The sequence below is a fragment of the Anthonomus grandis genome, chromosome 7 (assembly GCF_022605725.1).
Source record: "Anthonomus grandis grandis chromosome 7, icAntGran1.3, whole genome shotgun sequence".
NCBI classification, from domain to species: Eukaryota; Metazoa; Arthropoda; class Insecta; order Coleoptera; family Curculionidae; genus Anthonomus; species Anthonomus grandis.
In genome coordinates, this window is record NC_065552.1 from 19,698,411 (window position 1) to 19,721,837 (window position 23,427).

General features: G+C 33.5%; 1 pseudogene; it reads right to left on the reverse strand.

Moving 5' to 3' along the window:
• The window catches only part of LOC126738791 (uncharacterized), a 32,179-nt pseudogene extending 17,705 nt beyond the window's left edge, over positions 1 to 14,474 (reverse strand).
• Between the last annotated feature and the right edge of the window lie 8,953 nt (positions 14,475 to 23,427).

Sequence of the window (23,427 nt, forward strand, 5' to 3'; positions counted from 1 at the left end):
AATAAATTATATAGATTAAGCAAGCCCATTACGATGAAATTGATATGCTCTTTATGTGTTTCGGAGACTGTGTAATCTGTCCTCTCTCAAAATCCACAAGGCTTGTGCAGTTTTAGCTGAAAAATCTTGGGTGAATTTGCCCGACTGCTTTTCCATAAATGAAATTAGTTCTTTCTTTTGCTCACTCGACACAAAACTGCAATATTTTTTATTTTTTAAATCCATCTTAAAAAAATCAATTCGAAAAACCCAAGAAACGCCATGAAAAAAACCTTAAAATTTCCTGATGTTTTTCAACCTAAATTTTCGGTTAGGTTAAAAAATCTTTATCGTCTTCATTCCGTTTGACATGGCGTCCAATAGCACTCGACTTTGCTACGTTGCCACTACATTTCATGTTCGTATGCGAATGAAATTTCGAATGCCGTTCAAAAATGCACTTTTTAATTCGTGTGCGAATTTTGCCACTCGACTTTGTTCGCATTCGAAGATATTCGCATGGTTTCGAAAATACGACTCCTGGGGTTTATAAAATAAAACAGTATTGGTATCCTCCATTTCTTTTACCCATGCTTCAACACTGATAGCATCATTTGTATGTCGGACTGCTGAACTGTTCAGGTTAAAACATTGTTCTATGTTAAACAAGTGTTTTTTTGTTAGTAAATGAAGCCTTTCTAGATGAGAATCAGTGACTGAATCCCTTACATCATCCAAAATAGTTTGGAAAGGGATTTTTGCAGCAATCTTGGTAGCTATGTTTTGCCTTTGACACTCAGACAAAAAAGATACCCTAAATCTTGACCATGCCCAATGTGAGTTTTGCAGTATCGTACAACACATCCATTATTTTTTAAAACTGTGCTTATCAAAGCAGGACAGTAGCCTCCTATTTTATTGCTGCCTTGTATTTTTAACTTTCGACTCTTTGTTCCTCTTGACCTAAATTCTCCTTTTCTATGGCACTTGTAAATTATTTTTGTTTTAGTCACTCCATATCTCTTGATAAAAGAAGAACATGTACTTTTTTCAATCTCATATTTCCATGACTGAAAATCAGCCATTGATTAAAAGTTCAAAATTTCACACTCAATATGTATAAAATGTTGGGTTCTATAGTGTCCAATAATATTTTGCCTTTGTGGGCCTGTGTAATCACATAAAACACATTTCAATTTATTAGCAGTTTTGTGTTTTTTTTTTTATGCGTGATAACATTTTTTAATGTTTCAAACTCCTCTGGGCAATATGGACATTTATATTTTTGTTTTCTTAAAGGTGCCAATGTATTTAATATATCTGTAAAAAATATAGAACTTATTCGGAAGCTCAAATTATTTTTTTTAAAAGTGTTTTGTTTTCATTACCAAAGGTTACCAAAGTTGGTAAAGTTTTTATTGCAGGCGGAGGATTGCACCACAGATTTATTCTGTTTTACTTTAGGAGCCAGTTCCTCTAGTTTATATAAAATACGAGAACATCTGGTTATTATTTCTATCTTAATTATTATTTTGTTTCCAAAATTTTCAGAACATTTAAAAAAGTCATTACCTGGATGTTTCTTCTTTACATGCACACGTAAGTTCGAAGTCTTCGAAAACTGAAGATTAGTCTCCACAAAACACTACCGTTTTAGTTAAAGTTAGCTAAATAATCTTCAAAGTATTTTTAGTCTTTTATAAGTATAAATAAGCACAAAGCAAAGGATGGATCAATATAAAACATAAAACACACCAAAACTTAGAGACAGGAGTCAGAAAAAAGAAGAAACTACGAACTACGAAGCACGATTGCAAAGCAAAATGCAATGTAATGTAATATAGGCAACTTTATAAACACAAAAGTAATCTACGACGTACGTGCACAAGTTCACAGCTTTTGCATCGAAACTTGGTAGGTGCCCTAGATCCTTTTGGTCACACCTCCGGCGCAGAACGATCACGTGACCACTCCATCTGTTCGGTAACTCAAGTAGGCATTCACTAGCGAGCGCTGTTGGACAATGAGGTTGGCCTGACGTTGGCGATTATAGCGACTCACTGGCGATCCACGCTGTTTGAGGTTTTGCACGAATTTGTGGTTATCTGTCATTGTTCGTATACACAGTGAAATAAAAAGTTTTGTATCATCATCGATTTTTTTATTGAATAAAGTTCTTTTTGCAAATCATGCCACTAACAAAAAAGCAATTACTAGCTGTCGTGTTAATTATGGAAAATGATGGTAATACTGTGAAAAAAAAAGTTTGGGTGAAAGAATAGTTAAAAAACAGAGACCAATGTTCAGATTTGAATTTATTAAGAGAGCTAAAAACATAAAACCTTGATGACTACCGGAATTTTCTGAGAATGGATGAAAATCTTTTCATCAAGTTGCTGGAAATGGTAAGACCGTTCATAACAAAGCAATATACAAAACTTCGTCAGGCTGTATCAGCCGAGTAAAGGTTAATTGCTACTTTAAGGTAAAATAACAATATTATCATTGTATGTAGTATACAAGTAGGTAGTGAATTAAAATTTTAAGTTCGGAAAATTAGGTTTGGCATTTTTTCTAAACAAATTTCTTTTCTCTCAGATTTCTGGCGACTGGTCGATCCTTTGAATGTTTAAGGTTCTCAATGAGAATTTCTCCGCAATTATTAGGTAGAACTATTCCAGAAACATCTATACAAAAATATATGAAGGTAAGATTTTTTGTTTATAATATTTTTAATACACATTATATTCAGTAACATAAATAGAAATTCTTATAATCTGTTCATAAGTCAAACTTAAATTATCTTCTATATTATTATATATTGTCACAAACTACAACTTAAAAAAAACGAAATTGCTTTTAGCACATAGATTTGGTATTTGGTAACGAAAGTAAACAGGACCTCTGGTAAAAGGCTTAAAAAATTCACAAAACAATTAGAACTTTTAGAATAACAAAAAGAAAATTCCGTTCACTTCATTTTATGGAATTCGTTAAATATTGTGTAACATTATGGAAAGTTTGGGATTGGAAATTCTCACAGTTTGAAGAATGAGATGAATTATAGTTCGGAGATGGTCGAGAGTCGTTCATTCGGAGTCCGAAGATCTATAATTTGGGGATTCAGAAACAGGAAGATAATAGCTTTTGGGTTGACGAAGGTTATTATTTGGAGATTGGATACCATCATCACGTTGCGATTGTGGAGAATGATTATTTTGCTGGTGAGAAGAGTAATAGATATTGGATTGTGGATTTTGGGTTCTGGATTGTAAAGAACCATAACTTTGGTTTTGAGCAGAGGTAAAATTTTAAAATTTAGAAGGGTTAGGGTTTTGCGGTTGATTAGAATTTTTTTTTTGAGATTGAGAGGAGTCATAAAGTTGCAGTCGTAAAGGGTTTCCATAGTCAGAATGACGTGATGTGGGGCGATTTAGGGTTTGAGGCACGTCACAGTTTGTATCCTGGTTTTGGGTTTGAGGCCCGTTATAGTTTTGGGGGGATGGTAAAGGTATCAAAGCAATAAAAGATTTTGGATATCAGCCGGCTATGCAATCGGCTATGCAAAACTGAATTGACACATTAAATCGACGACGTTACGACAGAAAGGCATAAGCGACACTCACGCTTTTTTTCAGGAGACGAAAAAAACGTTTACAGTCGTAAAATATTTATATCTTATATATATATATATATATATATATATATATATATATATATATATATATATATATATATATATATATATATATATTTAAATTTTGATGTTCCTGATATAAAAGATTTTGTTTTGAAATGTTTTTATTGAATAAAACTTACACAAACATGTGATATTTAATATTTTGGCGCTTACGTCTTTTTCAAAATATTCTGTGGCGTAAAAGCCTTTTCAGGAGGTGGTTAGAATTTTGAGCCGAAAAATAAGTTGTCAGAAAATGTCGGTTAGCATCTTTTACGCCTTTTGATTTTATAGATTAAAACAATAAATGGTGAATAAGCCTTTATTGCTTTTAAGGTAACATTTTAGGAATATACAAAATACAAATATACAAAAAAATGTTCTCGTCTATTGTTAGCCATTCAGAAGGTGTATAGGCTGAATCAATGTTACCAACAACTGTATCAAACACTGTCCGGATGGCGGCTGGCTTGTCAGTCTGTTTTCGTTCATCTCTAGTTGCCAAATCATCAAAACGTAAATGATCTAGCAGAAATCGAAATCGACATTGGGACATCGTTAGTCGAAAAAGCTCGACGCCAGTACCATTCTGTGTCCATATTTCCTCAATATTAAGTCGATTAGATTTCAATACCCCAGATAAATAAAGCAATCCAATCAGTGCTTGTATTTCTAATATGTCCGTGTCTTTTGCATGTCTTTCACGTTATTAATTGCCTCTACTCATGGCAATATGTCTGTTTGTATTTTCGACTATCGAATTCAGTACTTCATCTGTAAAAAAAAACTTCCAAATGTCAATTTCTCTTTTTAGGTCTTTCGCAGGTGTTTTTACCCCTGGAAAATGCTTTATCAAGTTCTCCGCCCTGGTTTTCACATTTCTTTTCGTCATATGTTTGGCCCACTCAGTTCCATCTTTGCCAATAACACAGGGTAATTTCCCCTAGCGACTTCATCAGTGGCTTCCGTCTCCGAAGTTTCTTGTTCGGTATCACTATCCAAATCTTGCCTTTCTAAATTGTCTTCTTCTCTATCATCTTCTTGGTCCTCAAAATCACTCTTTGGCTCCTCATCATCTTCTTCCAAACATTCTTGCATGAGCTTTTGCAAACGAGCCTCCTCTCAACTCCAGGAGCACGCCATCTATAAAAGTGTACAAATAATAATAATCTATCTTAAATTTTAATAATAAACACTCACCATTGCACAAGTTTAACAAAAAAAAACGCATAAAAATATTTAAATTGAACGCTGCGCGCGGACTCTTACATACAAACTCACAGTCCGCAGTGGCTATAATTTGGCAATAAACGCACACACTAACGCACAAATGAGCACTGACTGCAGTGTTGTTACAAGGAGCTACATTAGATGTACTGCAAGGATCGATCTAATTGTACTTTTTTGGATGACATTGTACTTTTTTCACAAATCCATATTCAAAGAGGAGGGGATAAGGCAGGGGGAATTTTTAGTGGGAATTGGGAATCAAATTATATAGGTATTAGATAAATATGGTAAAATGTTAAATTGTTTTAACGTTTTTATATAATTCTGTAGGCCGGAGGTATACAACACTATGTCACGATATGATAAGTTGTGGTAATTAACAAAACAATAAAAAAATTATACATTATTAGAGGTAGAATAGCACTTAATATTTTAATTATATTCTTTTTTATTATCATTGATGCTTTTATTGAATACATACATTTACAATAAAAAATATAAAAAAAATATTAATAGGATTTTGATGGACATGGTTTTATATGCCTCTAAAAAAAAATATGAAAGTAAGAAAGGAGTTAACACCATAATGTTGAATGTTGTGAAAAGTAAGTGATAAAATTCACAAATTAGCAAAGAAAAAAGCTGTTAAATTGTAACTTATTTTTTATTAAGTTATTTGTTATAAAAAAATAATACATTAAGTATTTCTTAGTCACATTCATCACTCTCAGGGTAATCATGATTACTGCTGCCATGTCTCAGGTTTGTATAGAAATCGTGACAATAGGAACTTGTATATGGCAGTAGTGCTAATAAGTCTTGATACTTCTGCTCGGTGATTGGTTTTCCTGTCTTGCTAAGCACATTAAGTTTATCTAGCAGAGTAATGTTTGGACTCCTTACATATCTCTTCAGGTTGACCATTTTAAAATTTCCATCAAATTCTGTTTTAAAATACAACATTCCAATCTCTTCCTGTCTTACCTGTAGTTGAACAGCATTTGAAATTAGTACAGGCTGTTTTTCACTGTCGACTTTTCGACAAATAATAGAGATGTTTTCGGATTTTCGTATAGCTCCTTAAAGTTTAGGAAGTCTTGTATTTCCATGTTATGTACAACATACTTACTATGAACCTGCCTTATAAATTGTTGCCAATCCCAAGGAGTCATAATTTCTAAGCATGTTAAGTGTTTCCTTTTTCTTTCAATCAAAGCGTGGACGGTATCTGCTTCCATGTGTGTATGGCCTTTTAAGAGAAATTTTTGATTTATAACCTTGAGTTGAGGGTATTTGACTAAAATCCAGAACAGAGCAGCAATAATTGCCATATTTTTGTTTTGTCCGTAACAGTTATCTGACCAAATAGTCAGTTCTTCAATATTATTGTCCTTAATATCAAAAGATACCCACTTAATCAAAGCTGATGCAATCTCATTTCCCCCTCGACCAGCTTTGCTTCTCCCGTCGTTGCGTCATAAATAGTAAAATTTAAGGTCCAAAGCTTTCTTTTATAAAAGCTGGTACCACAGGTTAATAGTGGCGTCCGTAAGCACTTTTGTAAGTCAACGGTTAAAACTTTGTTTTGTTAACAAAAAAAAGTGTTGGGTTATTTCTTGAGATTTCGATATCCTCATGTTTAAGCGCATATTAGGTAGTTGATTCTTTTTAATGATTATCAAACTGTATTTTCAAAATATCTGCTTTATAAGTCTGATGTTGTGGACTTGATTTTTGCAACGAATTGGTCGCAAGTATCACACGTATCTACTTCTGGTGCCTTAAATGACAAATTAAAATCTTTATTGAAAATATCATAGTAGACCCATTTCTTTGCAACTAGTCCCTTTTCAAGACCTTTATCCTCACACTATTCCAAATAGTTTTTATACAATTTTTCTATGTTCAGGGCCTAAATATAACTTAACCTAACACCAAGTGGACTTGGCGTTGTTTGCCCCGAAGTAAAATATGCACTTCTGGATATTAAGTTTGAGGCATACAAAATTATTTCTTTTGGTGTTCTTTACCTCGTATCAAAAAGTCACATGGTGTTAAAAGTGGAATTGGGTTAATATAAAAAATAAACGATAGTGTCTTATTCCTCTAAATAAAGTACAAAAAATGCCATAAAACTATGTGCTTAACTCAATTTTGGCTAAAATTGGACATAGTGTTGTATACCTCCAGCCTACAGAATTATATAGTAATATAATATGTACATAATAATAATAATTGATTCATATTTTTATGTGTACATAGGTACATTGTTTTATAATTGAGAATTTTCATTTTTTATTTTTCGTAGTACCTAAAAATACTTTATAGAGAATTTAAAGAATTATTAAAAAATCGACTAAACTTATTAACTGTAGTTTTATTAATAAAACATATCATACAAACTGAAAACACAAACACAAAAAATATTCTTTAAATAAAACAAAACATAAAAATAGAAACAGAAAAAAGGAACTACGCCTATTATTGCACTAGAAGTGAAAACAAAATTAAAATTTTATTACAAGTGAATGTCATAAAATTTTAAATAGCAACTTAAGAACCTAAAGTTGCTACGTCTAGTAAATATCTCGGCATATTATATAATTCCAAAAATTTAGGCGTATTATAATATATATTATAGGTACCTATATTATATAATATATTACGTAATATATGACCTTGTTGAAAGTGTAATCGTATAACAGTGCTATTCAATTTCTACGATTACACTTTCTACAAAGGTGGTCGTATAATTAAATAGTGTTTTATCAGGCTTCCAATTTAGAGCCCCATTATTAGTGTATTTCATCTTATCTTTAATGTAAACTAAAGCAGCACAAGTTGATATTAATAACCTATTTCTAAGAGTCGTTTTTATTAAAGTTAATTGAGAAAAAACTCTCTCGGCGGTAGCGGATGAATGTGGAAGGGCTAATATAATTTTAACGATTGTCATTAGGTTTGGAAACATTAAATCACCCTGTACATTTTTTTGTTCTGATACTAGTCGCCAAAATAAATTGATGTCATTGTTATGTGCAATATTTTCTCTTAAGTCAACTAATAACTGCCATTCCATATTAGCCGTCTCTATATCAACAGAAATGTGAGGAAATAAATTTACAAATTGAGCAATTGACATCACTTCACCTGATAAAGCTACAGTGGGTGTAAAATTTGATGCATATTTTAAAATAGGATCATCAAATTGGAAACGATTTTTAATTTGTTTACACATTTCTATATAAAAATCTAAGACCCTCACCCTAAAATTTTGAACACCCTCTTTACTACATAAAATATTTGAAGATGTCAACAGTCCATCCACTTTTGCCCCAGCAAATAATTGGTCAAGAGGCACATAGTTTGCAGGATCGTTTATGTTTATGGTTTGGATGGAAGTTTTATCTAAGATATTTTTTTTAATAAAACATTTTACAAGAGTTCTATACAATGCTGAAATTCTATTTAATAAAATTGGAAGCTTTGGACTTTCCGACTGTAGTTCTATGTTTACCTTGTTAATTAATTCTAAAACATAAGCCAAAAACAGTAGATATAATTTGTACTCTATATTTTGCAGAACATTTAAAATGGATCTTGCACTGGGAAGATTATCCTCTAAAGATGTTCTTTGAAAAAATAAGATTAAAAAATTCCAATGCTCCAAAATTCTGTCCACAACATTCTGAAAAGAAAGTTAAAAATTAAAAACTACATTATTTATTTTATTAAAAAAGTAGGTACCTTTAAAGATTGGCTTGTCTGACTAGGATGTAACATCTTATGTGGCTTTTCATTAGCAAAAATCTGACATTCCTTTAGCTCAGAAATCCTCTTGCTGCTATGGGCAAAGTATGCATAAATATCCCTTGTAAACTGCTCGACATTTTTTGGCAGTTTTTTTGCTGCAGCTGAAGAGCAGAGGTGAAGGGAATGGCAAGTGCAACCTTGCACATAAATGTGAGACAAAATTTCCTTAAATCGAGCCTGGACACCTTTTACAACTCCCATCATGGTACTGGCGTTGTTAGAAGCAAAACCAATGACATTGTCAAATGGGATTCCATTTTCCACTAAAATGTTTTTTATTATGTTGAATTTTATTAGAATTTAATTGTTATTAGGGCTTCACTAGTCGCTTCTTCGACCTCAACCAAATCCAAAAACCGGTCTTAGATGAAATTGCCTCCAATATCTGGTTACAATTACTAATGACTTTTTAACACTTAAATCTGTTGTCTCATCAATAATTATAGAAAATTTGACATTTTTTAGATCATTAATAATTTCAGTCTTAAAAGCTGGTCCCAATACGCCAGTAATTAGTAGCTTTTAACCGTTTCATATTTATATTTTTGGCAATATTTGAATCAGGGTACAGTTCTTTATTTAATAAAGGAAGGGTATCCATTAAAAGCATAGGCAATTTAATTTAATTAATTTAATCTGGCAATATTTGCAAAATCGGAAATCTTTAGTAAGATGCTGATAGGGAGGTCAGGGGGGCTTCACTTTGAATTTCAACATCATCTTCATCAACTTTTGTTTCCAATGTTGTCGATTCTGTAGATGTAGTCAGTTGAGTTGAGGAGGTCTCGGCTGAGGTGCTTGCTAGGCTTGGACTTTTTGGGGGAGTTTTTCTTTTTTTTATAATAAATCTAAAATAAATGCAATATTTTTCAAAATAATTTTCATTTACTTTTTTGCATTTGACCTACCTATCCATTTAAAAAAAATATAGGTACTGAAAATACAAAACAAGGCAATCACCAACAAGCAATAAAATACAACTTCTCTAATTCAGCTATCAAATCAGCTAACCACCATCACCCACGCAAATACCTTCATTTTATTTTTAATAAAATTTTAAATTTTAACTTCAAAAATATAAATATAAAAAACAAACAAAGTTAGGTTAGGTCTAAGTCTAGTTCATACGCTTGCGATTAGCGGAAAATGCTCCCATTGGTAAGTTCTGACGTATTTTAATGTACCGAATAACCGAATTATGCGGCGTCGCGTCGTCGTAGTGGATTTTCCGTTTCAGTGCGAAAAAATCAAACAGCAATTAAGGTTTGTCATTTGTACTTTTTTAAGATGAATTGTACTCTTGTTCTTCATCCCCATGGATTGTATTGCTTTTGGCACAATTGTACCGTCTGTAACAACCCTGAAGGACGCTACTGACTATTCGTACGACGCCGTGCGCTGCGAAACCAACCGTCTCATCTCAAATTTAGGTGGGGATCATCTTTTGTATAGATATGAGTCAGCGGTGTAGCCGCGGCGCTGGCCGTAGCCGATCGAGAGTTCTAGCCGTGACACTGGTTTCGTGGCGTCAAAATTGAAGCCGAGATTTGGTGGCGCACGCCGTACAGTGGAACAACTAAGTGGAGATACCGCGGGACCTAATATTTTACATTTTACAAGATAATATATTTTTTTTTATTATTACGTATTTTTAGGTATATGATAAATGTTTTAAATATTTTTAATTATTTATTTTATTGGAAAAATATACATAAACGGTGTTTCAAATTCGTCTACCCTTAAAATACGAAAATGGATAATTTACCCCAAAGTTGCACATTATTTACTTGTAAAAGAATATGCCATATAAAAAAAATATATATTATATTTTATGTAGTTTTGAAGATTATTGAAAAAAAAAACAAATTTTCAAAAACTTATTCTTGACACTTTTGTGGGTTATCTTGGTTGCTATGGGAAAGTTTTTGCATTGCTGTATTACTTTTTCGTAAAAATGTTAATGCCGAAAACAAAATTAGGTAGGTACCTACGCCAAATTTTTGTTGCTTATTTAAAAAATCGAAAATTTGAATGATTCCGAAGATAATAAAAAAAAACAAAAAAAAATTTTAAATCCATTTTAATTTTTTCTGAGCTTAAACAGGAATGCAGCAAGAAGTAGGCATTATCCTAAATAAAATTAAGATTGTAAAATGTAAGTTAAAAATAAAATTGTAAATTTACCCACCTAATTTAAATACCGAATTTTTATTCTTTTTAAAACTCAAAGCGAGTATCAAAATAGTTTGGTAGTTTAAAATTTTAAATGCGTAATCTTACTATAAACTACAATAATAACTGCAGTAAAATATTATTTCAAATCATCGCAAAATATGGGCCCAGCGCGGAATTTTTGCCATCGCGATGCGGTCGTCGCCTCGCATGATTTCGGCTTCTGTTGTGATGTATCGATGGAAGGGGGGGGGGTAAGTGTCCAGGCTAGAACTATCGATCGGCTACGCGCTTTCTCATGCCGCGTATTGAGTGCATCTTCAGTGGCATGGAAATGGAAGACGACCTTTGTTGTATGTACTTTACAAGTGGAAGATTATTATTTGTATCTTTCAAACTATAAAAATAAGCATCACACTTAGTTTCACTTGAGAGGCTATGATTTTTTTTCTCATTTTTTTGAGCGTATTCATAGAGACTCGGTGAAAAACGTAGTTTGTTGTGGAATTCAGATGAAAGACGATATTTTGTACGCATTTTAAGTTCAAAATAATGAGTAGAGCCAGTTTCGTGCAAGAGGCTATGAGTTTTTTTTATTAATTTTCGGCGGGTATCGCAACCCTCCTGCAACCCCATATTGTACAACTGAAATGGAAGACGATGATTTTATTATTGGATATCATTTGAATATTTTATGCTCAAAAAATAAAATGAGAGGTAATGGTGTAGTGAAATCTGTCGCTCCTTCCGGACTATAGTATGACGCGTCGATTTTTTAAAACAGGCTTTATTAAATTACTGAACTTAATTGTTGAGGTAATCTAATAATATTGGTTGTTGCGAATTTGGAAAATTGCAATTTAAAAGACATACCAAGTTCGTATAAACTATACATGGAAATCTATTGTGGGTTTTCCTTTGGTTATTTATTTTTATAAAGAGTGAATGTAATAATTAATTCTAAAAATACCATCATGTAGATATTAATGGATGTGAATTGGATGCAACTTATTTCCTACAACAACGTATAAAGATTTTTAGCATTGTACCTAGCACTGCACAATATTTATGTATGCCACAAAGAATGGACAAATTCAAAAAAAGCAACTGTTGCTGTTGGAAAATAAATAAGAGCATTAGAGTTATTTTGAAATATAAAAAAATACATGGTTTCATGCCCAAAGGTTTCTAAAAAAATAAATCTGACTTTGCATGGTTAATATGTGTAGATCAAGATCTTATATCAAACCTTACCTTCAAGGCTGCCTGAAAAAATGGCATCTCGTGCTGATGCAAAAGGTAAAAGCTGAGAAAAAAGGACTAATTCAAGAAAACTAACTAAATGTTTAAACACAGTTAATTAATTAGGGAAAATAGGCCATTTTCTACTGTACTAATTCAAAAACAATTGAACCGTAAGAGTCCAAAAATCAAATAGTACGTGGGAAGTCCCATTTAAAAAAAACTAGTTATAGCAGCATAGTAATACACTGTCACACAAAAATATAGAAGCAGAATTACGGACTTACTATACTGTAAAAAAAAGTATATGAAAAATGTTTTAAAGAAGTCACATACTTAATTTATAGATAATAGAAATATTTTCTTTAGATTTACAGATGTGCCATCTTTTTAATTTTCTTTTTAAATGGTCTTTTGTCCTTCTTTAACACTTTGACCCCTGCACCCGGTTTCACAAAAATTATGTACCCGAACTAAAAAATTTTTTCATAAATTTGTTTTGAGAATTACTTGTCAAGACAATAATGATACATTAACAGTATTTTTTTTTTTAAAGTAGTGATTTTAGAATGCGTGTATATTTTTGATTTGAGTTCACAGAAGCTGACATTTACTTATTACGGTTATATATTAACCTGCATGTATGAAAACCAATACACAATTTTTGTATAATAAGTTTATTCAAAAAGTAGAAAAACTTACATTGTACTAAAAATTACATTTTTTTGGATACATTATGTGTTTTGAAAAAGCAATTTAAACATAAAATTTTTTTGTCTGTACATCCTGAACATCTAGTGTTACATTGATTCGAATTTTTGGATGCATGCGCTCTTACGTATCTTTCTGAGTAATAGTTATAATAAACCACGCATCCTCTCTTTGCTTGTTCTTCCAATCGACGAGTTAATGCTGGCAGGAGAGGAACATCTTCATTGTCCTTGCACAAACTCTCAACAAGGCTCTCCCTAAAAGTCGTAATATCCATTTTTTTATCTAAAGCTTTATTACACAGTTTTAGTGCATTGACAACGCTAGTACTTGCTTTGACTTTTATCTCCACTTTCCGATACCATTTCAAAGAACGCCTCACGGGATTACTATAGGAAGATATTTGGTCCGAGACATCAATGTAGGACTTACAGCGTTATATTCGATTATGGTAGATGGCTTATTTTTTATACCAGTTCTTGTCTGGATTTCAGTCATTACTGGAGGCGATTTAGTTGTCAAAAAAGCAATATCTCATTTGTCTATCCATTTGCCAACAACAACTTTCGTGTTGCTCGCTTGACACAGCATTTCTCCGCGATTTAATTTTTGCTCAAAGACACGTTTAGGGTTGTATTTTCTATTTTTTCGCAGTATTCCAATTAAATGAGTCTCATTGTCATTCAGTAGGTGAGCTAAACTAACACTGGTGTAATAGTTGTCGGTAACTAAGGTCCTACCGCTGTTCAAAATATGTTGCATTAACTCCATTACTACTTGAAATGCTACTGGTTGATCCGTGGCTCGGACTTCCTTGCCAGCATAAACTTTTAAGTTGTACGTGTAACCACCTTGAGCACACAGTTTAAAAATGTTTATGCCATACTTATGCCTTTTTCCAGGTATATATTGCAAAAATGATAGCCTTCCTCGAAAAGGAACCATAAATTCACCTATACAAACGGAGTTTCCTGGCACCAAAAAAAAATGCTGCCTGGAAATTTTTGATGGATATTCCTAAAAGTGTTTCCAGTTTGAATAATCTGTTTCCCTCTGGACATAACTCATTATCCGAAAAATGTAAACAAGACAGCAAAGCTTCAAATCGACATCCTGATATCTGTGTAACTTTATATATATTAGTTTTATAAATAAAACTAGTGCTCCAAAAATCTTTTAGACGAGGTTTTGGGCTCCATCCATATAAGGATTCCAATAAATTTTAACAATTTTGATTGTGACAACAAAATGTGATTTGTGTCACTCCAGTTGGCGAGAATTGACTTTTTTGAGATACTTGAGATTTGGGACCAACTAAATTTATATCTTGATCTTCGTCATCACTACTGGTACCCTAAAAATAGACATAATTTTCATTATTGAGGGTATAATATAAAAATACAAATATTACCTGTTGTGGCTGGTCTTGGTTTTTCGGTACTTGAGGTTGCTGTTGATATTTAAATTTTTTATATTTCTGATTATTATTTTCGGCAGATTCCTCGCTATCATGTTCCAAACTCTCAGCGTACCATGGATCTACATCTGAATCATCAAATGGTTCGTTAATATCGCTAAGATCGCTTAAACTTTCAGCTAAATTGGCAAGTTCTAACTCCGAAAGAGCACGTTTTTTTCTACCCGGCATATTTGCGCGCGAAAATCGTCACTAGCAAGACGTACAAACACTCGATCACCGAACTGTAAACAAACACTGATCCTAAAAATAATATTTGCCGGTATTTAGGTTAAACGAGATTTTTGCCATGTTGCCGAACAATTTTTAACAACCTAGGAAAAAAAACTAGTTACCAGAACCTAAAGGTATTAAAAAGCCCATACAAATACGTGGTAACTGTGTTCGGATGAAATACACAGCACGTTGAAATGTTGAATACGCCAAATATCCGTGTATCAAAAAATATACACACAGGCTAATTTACAAATTCTTTTACACCACCAAGGAATGCCTATTTTGGTAACTGATCATAATAATCGTATAGATATAAAATCTTTATTGAGTTTCACACGTAAAACAACTGAGACCAACTTTACTTTTTAAAACATTTTGAGCAACCAGACATATTTGAGGGAAAAAGGCAAATTCATCTAAAAATGATTCTAGTGCTGTCCCACAACAACATTGTATTTATGGAAGGATAAGTACGATTTTCCTTATTTGCCCATTCTCTATTCGAAACATAAATATTATGCAAATCAAAACTATCAGAAATCAATTCTGATTTACATAAAATGCAATCAAGATTTTTTTAAATCCCTTTAATAATAAACCCCGTTACATAACTAACCGAAAAAACATTAATATTTCCAGTAACCACATCTACTGAAATATTAGAGGAGATCCGTTCAATATTTTGTTGTTGAGGGTTTACCAATACTGGATCACTGCCTTTCTTACTTATTTCCTCCTCCTCTACATGCAAAAAGCTTTTCAACTGCGAAAGCACGATGTTGTCATCTTCTTCACAGTTGGTCTTTGATGATTTGTGGTTTTTACCATTATTATTAGACCATTTATTATTTGGGTTTTGAGGCTAGCAACAAACTGTATGCACGTGGGATTGTCACTACACCCACAACAAGATCGGATTCCTCCAAACAAATTTTCAAGGGGATCTTAGTTCAGGGACCTTGGCCGTAAACTGGCAAATCCCTTATTTTTTAATCCATCCCATATCCTATTAATAGATAGAAGCCATCCTATTTGTGATGATGGTTTAGTCAGTATTATTTTCTTAGTTTTTTTTGATAATCTTTTATATCTCCAATTCTTCACACTCTCAAATGCCTTTGGCCAATAGGTCAGGTGCGGAGCATTATCTTTCTTTATCATGCACCGTAATTCCTTACCCTCAGGAGAGGCAACAGAACTACCAATAAAACTATCGAAAAGAGTGCCCACTTCTTTCACAAAACTGGCTGTAGATATTGCTCTTTATTCCAGAGCTACTTTATTTATTATTTTAAAATATTACCCCCACTTATCAAGGAATATAAAAAAAGCAGCAACAGTGTGACTCATTGTTTGAGCAGCTATACTCACTTTCATTGAGTACTGCATGGTGGGCTGCAAATGACTATCCCTCAATTTATGTAAATTTCGGAACACATATGGATTTTTCTTATCAATATCATACACCAAGCGAGTATCTCCAAACCTTGCTTCCAACTGCTCCTTAGTATCACCTATTAATGAATTAATAAAAACATTATGTTTCCTAAAAAAGGAATATGTGCATTTCAAGAGGTGAGGTGGATCATACATTGCATAGATTTTCTCTCCTTCATAAAAAAATAAGATTTTTCTATGAAAACTCCTAATTCCTTGTAGCATTTTACATTATGGACTCCCATGTCACAAATTAATGGTAGCTACAACATTAACTTTGGCAATATTTTTAGCTGCACTCAGAACTTCAAATATATATTTTTTTAACATATCTGATTTGCAGCCATTGTTGTTAACCCTCTAAAGGGCCAATTTTTATTTTATGAAAAAAAATCATAGGCGGGTAAATTCATAACATAAAAATGAATTCGAGGCTTAAAAAAAGTTTATCATAAACCTTTAAAGCTTTGGAGATGAAAAAACCTCCCCCAGTCTTAAGGCAGACCTGCCGACTAAAGGGACAAAAATAGTCAGGGTAAAAAAAGCGAAATTAAACTTGAAATGTATATTTTGTGCCTCAATGCAAAAAAATAAGATTAGTGTAATGCTTTATTGTGTATGAAACTCTTGAAAACACTTTTTAGTTGAGGAAAGGCACAAATTTAAATTGCATTTAGTGCAAAAGAACTGTGTTTCAGCTTTACATCCTTTATTTTTACACATCCTTTTACCGGATCTATCCAAAAGGTCGGGCATGTGGTTCAAACCATCAAATCGGATATCTGGCTCGGGGATATATGTGTTAGATTTTTTTGCAAGTTGCATTTCTTCCTGCTTCGAAGCAAATGAAGGCCTGCCAGGACGTTTTCTGACAGCTTCGTTAACGCATAGTATGGCAGCTACTTGTGCTCGAAACACTGGTAAAGGCGGTGATTCTTTATAAATCCGTTTGTGTAGCAGATATGCGTTGACCATAGCCATGTCAATAAAATGATAAAATAGACGCAATGTCCACTTGCTAGTCTTTAGGCGAATATGGTACTTTCCAAGTAATCCATCCATTAGATGCACGTACTTTTTTGCAGACCGATCATATCTTGTTGCCTTTGATGGTTGTTTATCTTGGAGAGCACTTTTAAAGGGTAGTACCCTGACGTATGTAGAAGCCAAACGCACATTTTTGTTGTCCTTCCACAATACAGTTGTCAAATCTACACCATGCGCATTTCCCACATACTCAACAGAAAATCCCTTATCTGCTGTAGCAAGCTGTTTATCTTTTTCACTAGGCAATTTACAATTAGGAATACGACCAGAACGAATTGTCCCCAATGAATAAATGCCTCGGCTTCTAAGATAAATAAGTAGTGGCATTGTCATATAAAAATTGTCAAAATATAAAATATGATTGACAAAGTCAGGTATTGTTTGAGATAGCCGGACGACAACATTTGCTGCTGCTCCCAGATTAGGCGTGTTAGGCAAAATAACATTGCTCCCTGCGCCAGTAAAGATTTCGAAGGCGTAAGAATAACCATTGCTGTCACATAGAACAAATAGTTTGAACCCCCATTTATGGGGCTTTGCCGGCATGTATTGTCGCAAGGAACTGCGTTTCATTTTAGTCGCGCACATTTGCTCAGCTACGCATAAATGAGGTAATTTTGGAACTGTTTGAAATCGTTCATTTAAATGTTTCACTGTCGGTTGGACTTTATATAATGGATCAAATCCAGGTTGATCCCGTTTTTTTTCATTTGATTTATCGTTGAAGTGATGATACTTTCGAATCATAAAGAGTCGTTTGGATGTCATTGCCGTACGAACTGGTTCAAATGAATAACGACCCCAGTATTCTGTCACATTTGGATAACGATATATCGACATAAATATCAAGATGCCAATGTACTTCCGGATCTCAGCAGCATTGATAACAAATATTGTCTTGATGTCGTACTGTCGAGCATATAAATTTGTTTGTTCTAAAATATTTTCAAGAAACTCTTGTGTAAAAAAATAGGCGAAGCATTGATATGGAGTTTTTAAATCCTGAAAGTGTAGTGGAAGCTCTGTGCTTCCACGGAATACCAATTCATTTTTATGCAGCTGCAAATGCTGTTTACGCCAAATTATTTCTTTGCATTCTTTTGACTGTGCTAAAAGTGCACTTGGGTTTCCCATAAACCCACCTGTGTTAGGCTCGGAAACATCAGCCCCATCTTCAAATTCTGGCAGAGGAGAACGTGGTCGTTTTTGCTGTCGTTGAAATGAAGTAGATGGTTCACCTGAAGTCAACGGGGATAAAATTCTTGCAACAACAGAAATTTTTTGTGATTCAGTTGAATAATTCCCTGATGTCGATGGCTGTGAGGTATCAGGTGTTTCAATATCTAATGTCAACAATTGGTCGTCAGGCGTAGAAGATTCAAAAGTTAAATCGTTGCATTGATTTATTTCATCTTCAAGACAAAAATCTGGGTCAGCAAGACTATCATCATCGTCAAAATCGTCTTCCAGCCCATCTTCAATATCGGTGTCAGGTCCTATATCTACATTGTCCAAAAGTTCAAACATTTCGTCCGAAGTCACTTGAGATCAGTCATATAATTCAGGCTCTCGGGGATCCTTCCCGGGCTGTCCTTTCTTGTTTGATGTCATATCTGACCACAAAAAAAAAAATAGTAAGAAAATAAATATTTCGTATGAATGAGATAATTTTCACACAAACCGGTCGATCCGCCTTTAGGCAGGTTGAGGTTATGAGTGATTTATAGCAAAAACACATGAACTACTTTTTTTTTCAACGCATAACCAAGAAATATAACATACATAAACTCACCTGTACATTTTTTGGCTTGAACAGATCGCTACATGTATTTATTTTATAGCACAGAAAATTTCATTTATAGCGAAATAATTACTCTGTAAATTTACTAAGGCAGCACATACGCGACTGACTCTACTGAAAAAACACGGGAACCAATAGCCGTTCTAAGTACGTCAGACACGAAACAAATTCCACCCCAAAGGCGGGATTGCCGCTATGTGGCCAAAAAGTTTAAAATGCATCTCTAAATGAGATTTTGATAAAGCCTGCCTTAAGGACCCGCCTGCTGGCTAGAGGGTTAAAGTAGAATGCAACGGGTTGCTTCCTCTTTTTGGAAGGTAAAAGTCCTACCAACATACTAACGCCTTATTAGCTGGTAAATCACTATGTCCATCTTGGGAGTGGGCAAATCCAATTATTTGGTCATGTTCAGCATCATATTTAATATTTTCCTTTATGTCTATTTCGTCAAAAATTAACACGTTGACTGCCTATAAGTATTTTGTGCCCTTGTTCAGAAGCCGTCGGGACTATTTGCAAAAAGTAGTTCGAAAATAGGATTTTTAATACTTCGTATGATTAATATTGTGTTTTTTTTTGCTTTTTGGGCCTAAATCTACTTTGACTCAATAGCTGAGTCACCGGCCCCTGAGGTATATTTCTCCTAGAATATGCCGGTGACTCAACATTTGAGTCAAATTTTAAAGTCAGAATTAAAATAAAAAACAAAGAACTTTTAACAGGTATATTTTATATTATGTATTGCACGTGTAATTCTTATCACTAAAACTTTGCAAACACATAACGTAGCGAAAAAAAACACAAATAATTAATTTTTCTTAGGAGTAAATCACAAAAAATAATAACAAAATTAACATTTTTTAAAGAACAAATGAAAAAAAGACCTATTTTTCATCGTGGTAGATTCGAAAGCAATTTCCGAGGCAAAGACCTGGCTTATCTGGACAAACCGGGCAGAAAAATGGCGTGTTCTTGCGCATTTTCTGTGTATAACAAACCCTGCATCTCTTTCTCATTTGACGACCTTTATTATCCATTTCACATTCTTCAGGCAAATGACTAGGCTGGTTTTGTTTGACTTAAGGAGGCTCAGGTGGTTTTTCTTTGGCTTCAGACAACAAATTCTTTATAATATTATGCCTATAATCATAGTAGCTTAACTTTTGCTGAGTAGAATATTTGTTATAAAGGTGATAACTATTCAGCAGCATCATTGATATCAGATGAATAGCAAGCTTCTTATACCATCTGATGGTTTTTCTTTCGCTGGCATAATAAGCAAGCATCTGATCTTGCCTGTCGATTCCTGACATGTTTTTATTATAATTAATGATAGCATTTGGCTTTTCTTTTTCCTCGTTTCGTCTATTTGGTTGCTTGATCAGTTCCCACTAAACTCTGTAGATATAAATAAAACCTCCCTTTTGTCACGCCATTTACCCACTGCAATGCCTTTAGAGTACTTTGTAATAGATTCACCTTTTTTAAGTTTTTTAGAACTCACTTCGGGAGGATTTCCTTTCCTGTTCAGCCTTAAGGTTCCAGTAGCATAGGTTTTTTTTTAAAATTAGCTCTTTACATAGTGCAATCGAGTTATAGTAATTATCCATGTATAAGGAATGGCCCTTATCAAGATAATTCTTTGTCAAACTTAAAACAACGTTTGCTGCATGCCCTAATTCTCCCTTCATATCTTTTTCGTCTCCAGTATATATCCTAGCTTTTAACACAAGCCCATCAGGTTCTGACAAAATATACAGTTTCACCCCAAACTTGTGCTTTTTATTTTTAATATACTGGCGAAAAACCAGTCTTCCTCTCCATAGCACCATGGACTCATCTAGTGATAGCTCCTTGTTTGGGTAATAGATCTTGTCAATTCTGTCATTGAAGAAATTTTGAAGCCATCTTATCCTGCACAAACGGTCACCATAATCTGGGTCACCTCTTTCGGGATTTTTAGAAAAATGTAAACATCTTAGAATGACTAGAAATCGATTTCGACTCATGTTATTTCTAAAACAAGACAGATTATACAATTCATCGGTCTTCCAGTAGTCCTGCAAACGGTTTAGCTGAATATTGCCCATGTGAAGCCACAGACCCAAAAAAGTTTTCAGTGTTGGCACTGTCAACGGCTTCCATTCAGTGATTCTTGATTTCTCTTTTGTTTCTTTACTTAAAAAGAGTTGTTCGGCATAGTTGTTAGTTTCGGTAGCAATATGTTCCAGAAAATCGTCTGTGATAAACAATTGAAAAAAATCGATGGGGTTGTCCGAGGTTAAATTTACTCTAAGTCCAGGCACACCCGAAAATAAAAAGTCATTTTGATTAGGCACATCAGTCCAGGTCGGAATATCACTGTTACTGTTTTGAACGCTAATCGTCTCATTATTCTCAATGTCGGTAAGGCTTGCATCCTCTAAAGCGGCAACATCGGGCAATTCGTCTTCGTCGCTTGAACTCTCATGATCAGTAGGCTCGTATTCACTGCCACTGTCGACGAACGGGTCCTCCTCACTTTCTGATAAATACAAAAGTTCTTCTTGTTCAGATAATGTCAGGGGTCTCATCATTTTGAAATCTGTATGCCTTCGTTTAGGCCGAGAAGGACCTGGATTTTCTTCATCCATGTCAGGAAAACTACTTATCACCAACAAAAACCGATTTCGAAAAAACACGTGTTTATAAGTACACTTGCGACCGGTGAAACGAGACGTATCCCCTGCGGAAGCCGAAACAATACTAAACTCATATACTAAAGCCATGCACATGACTCAACAGTTGAGCCACTGGCCATAGGAGGGGTACCGCCGTGACTCATATGTTGAGTCATTGGCAGTGAACGTGTTAAAGTACAATATCTCTCCAAACCAGGAGAAAGATTATTGTCACTTAATAATGTTAAGAGCGACTTTTCTTAATAATGTTAAGAGCGTTCTCTTGCTAGGAAGAGTCACAAAACAACGTAATAACTTGTAACATTTAGGACTTCTTTTAAATGTAAAGAGTGCAAGCACTTTTTCATCTAATGTGTTACGCCTTCTTTTTGATTTTTTTTTTAAAACATCTTATCTTAGAAATCATAAAATCTGCTGTTACAGAAGGCATATCCTTAAATAAATTTCTAACTACTGTCGAATCAGCAAGATTTGATAATGATCTTATGTCATGTCCTCTTTTCTTGCACATCTCTTTGATTTTTCTTAGGTGATCTTCTTTTTGATAAATTATTTTCACCAATCTAAGTTTTCTAGGTGTTGAATTTTTTAAACTTAATGAGTCCATTTTCCTAAAAATTCTTTCTTTTTTGCAAGGAGTTCGAGGTTAAGGTTAAGTTAACTTGTGATTTTGGGCTATTGGCTTTGTTGCAGGTGTTTTAGGTCTTTCAGATTGACGAATAAGACTTGAGGTGGACGGTTGAAGGTGGGTTATTTCTTGCCTGGAACTTGTCCTCTTCTTCTGCACAAAAAAGGAAATTTTATATTAGTTAAATATAGCCACAATAGAGGAATAATTCATATAATGAAGAGCAATTACAGGCAATAAATATTAATCCCAACATACATTTTTTGTTTTTTCATGTATTTTAAAATTTTATATTATACTTTAAAACTGCTATGCTTCTGCTTTAACTTTAAAAAGAAGGCATAAAAGTTATAACACCGATGGCAGCATATGCTACATAAGAAAAAAAGCCCTGGCCCAACCCTGACGATATTCCCGTATATTTCTTTTTAATAACTGATAAATTTTGATTTCAAAATATATTATCACGATGAGCAGTGAAGCTAGTATTTAATTTGGGTAATTATATTTTACTTACCTTAAAACTTTAAAATTAAAATACATTAATGCAATTAAACTTAAAATACAAATTACTAATATAGCTGCTTTTCCTAACCTTTGGCAAATTGGTCCGCCAAGCTCGGTCAATGTGCCAGGTGCAGAATAGTCTGAAAAGAGATTATTGTGTTATTTATTTTCAGATTTAAAATAGTTGAATGATTTTTTTTATTTTTGAATATTCCTGAAAAACATATTACACAGGGTGATTCAAAACTCTACTTGATGACATTAAACTGCTAAGGAATATTCAGTGCCAGGAAATATTTAAACTTCAAAATCACAATTTTAAATTTGCTTCATTAAACAAATTATTTTCATATATGCTCTGGTAATCTGTGATGAACCAAACTTAATTTTTTCTACCCAGATTTTTAAAGCGCTCTATGCATACATGTAGGCACAAAACCATTTTCAGAATGTAATAAATTCTAAACAAAAGTTGAGATGTCGCAGGAATGGACAGAAAAAATTTGACCTAACTTTATCAAATTTATCAATGCTTTATCCCTGTTTATCAATAATAATTAATAAACCTAACATACCTTTTCCCAGGATAACCCATCACTTGTAACCAGGCATTAAAATAACTTAGAGCTAGATCTGACATGAAAATCTGTGTTATAAATCCAGTTTTAATTTTTATCTGATTGAAAAATAATGTAAATACATATGTATCTGATCTATTTGACAACATAAAGGCACATGGAAACCTTTCTCTCATATCATCAATGATCATCAAAGTGTGAAGTTCAAAATTATAATTATTGAGCCCAT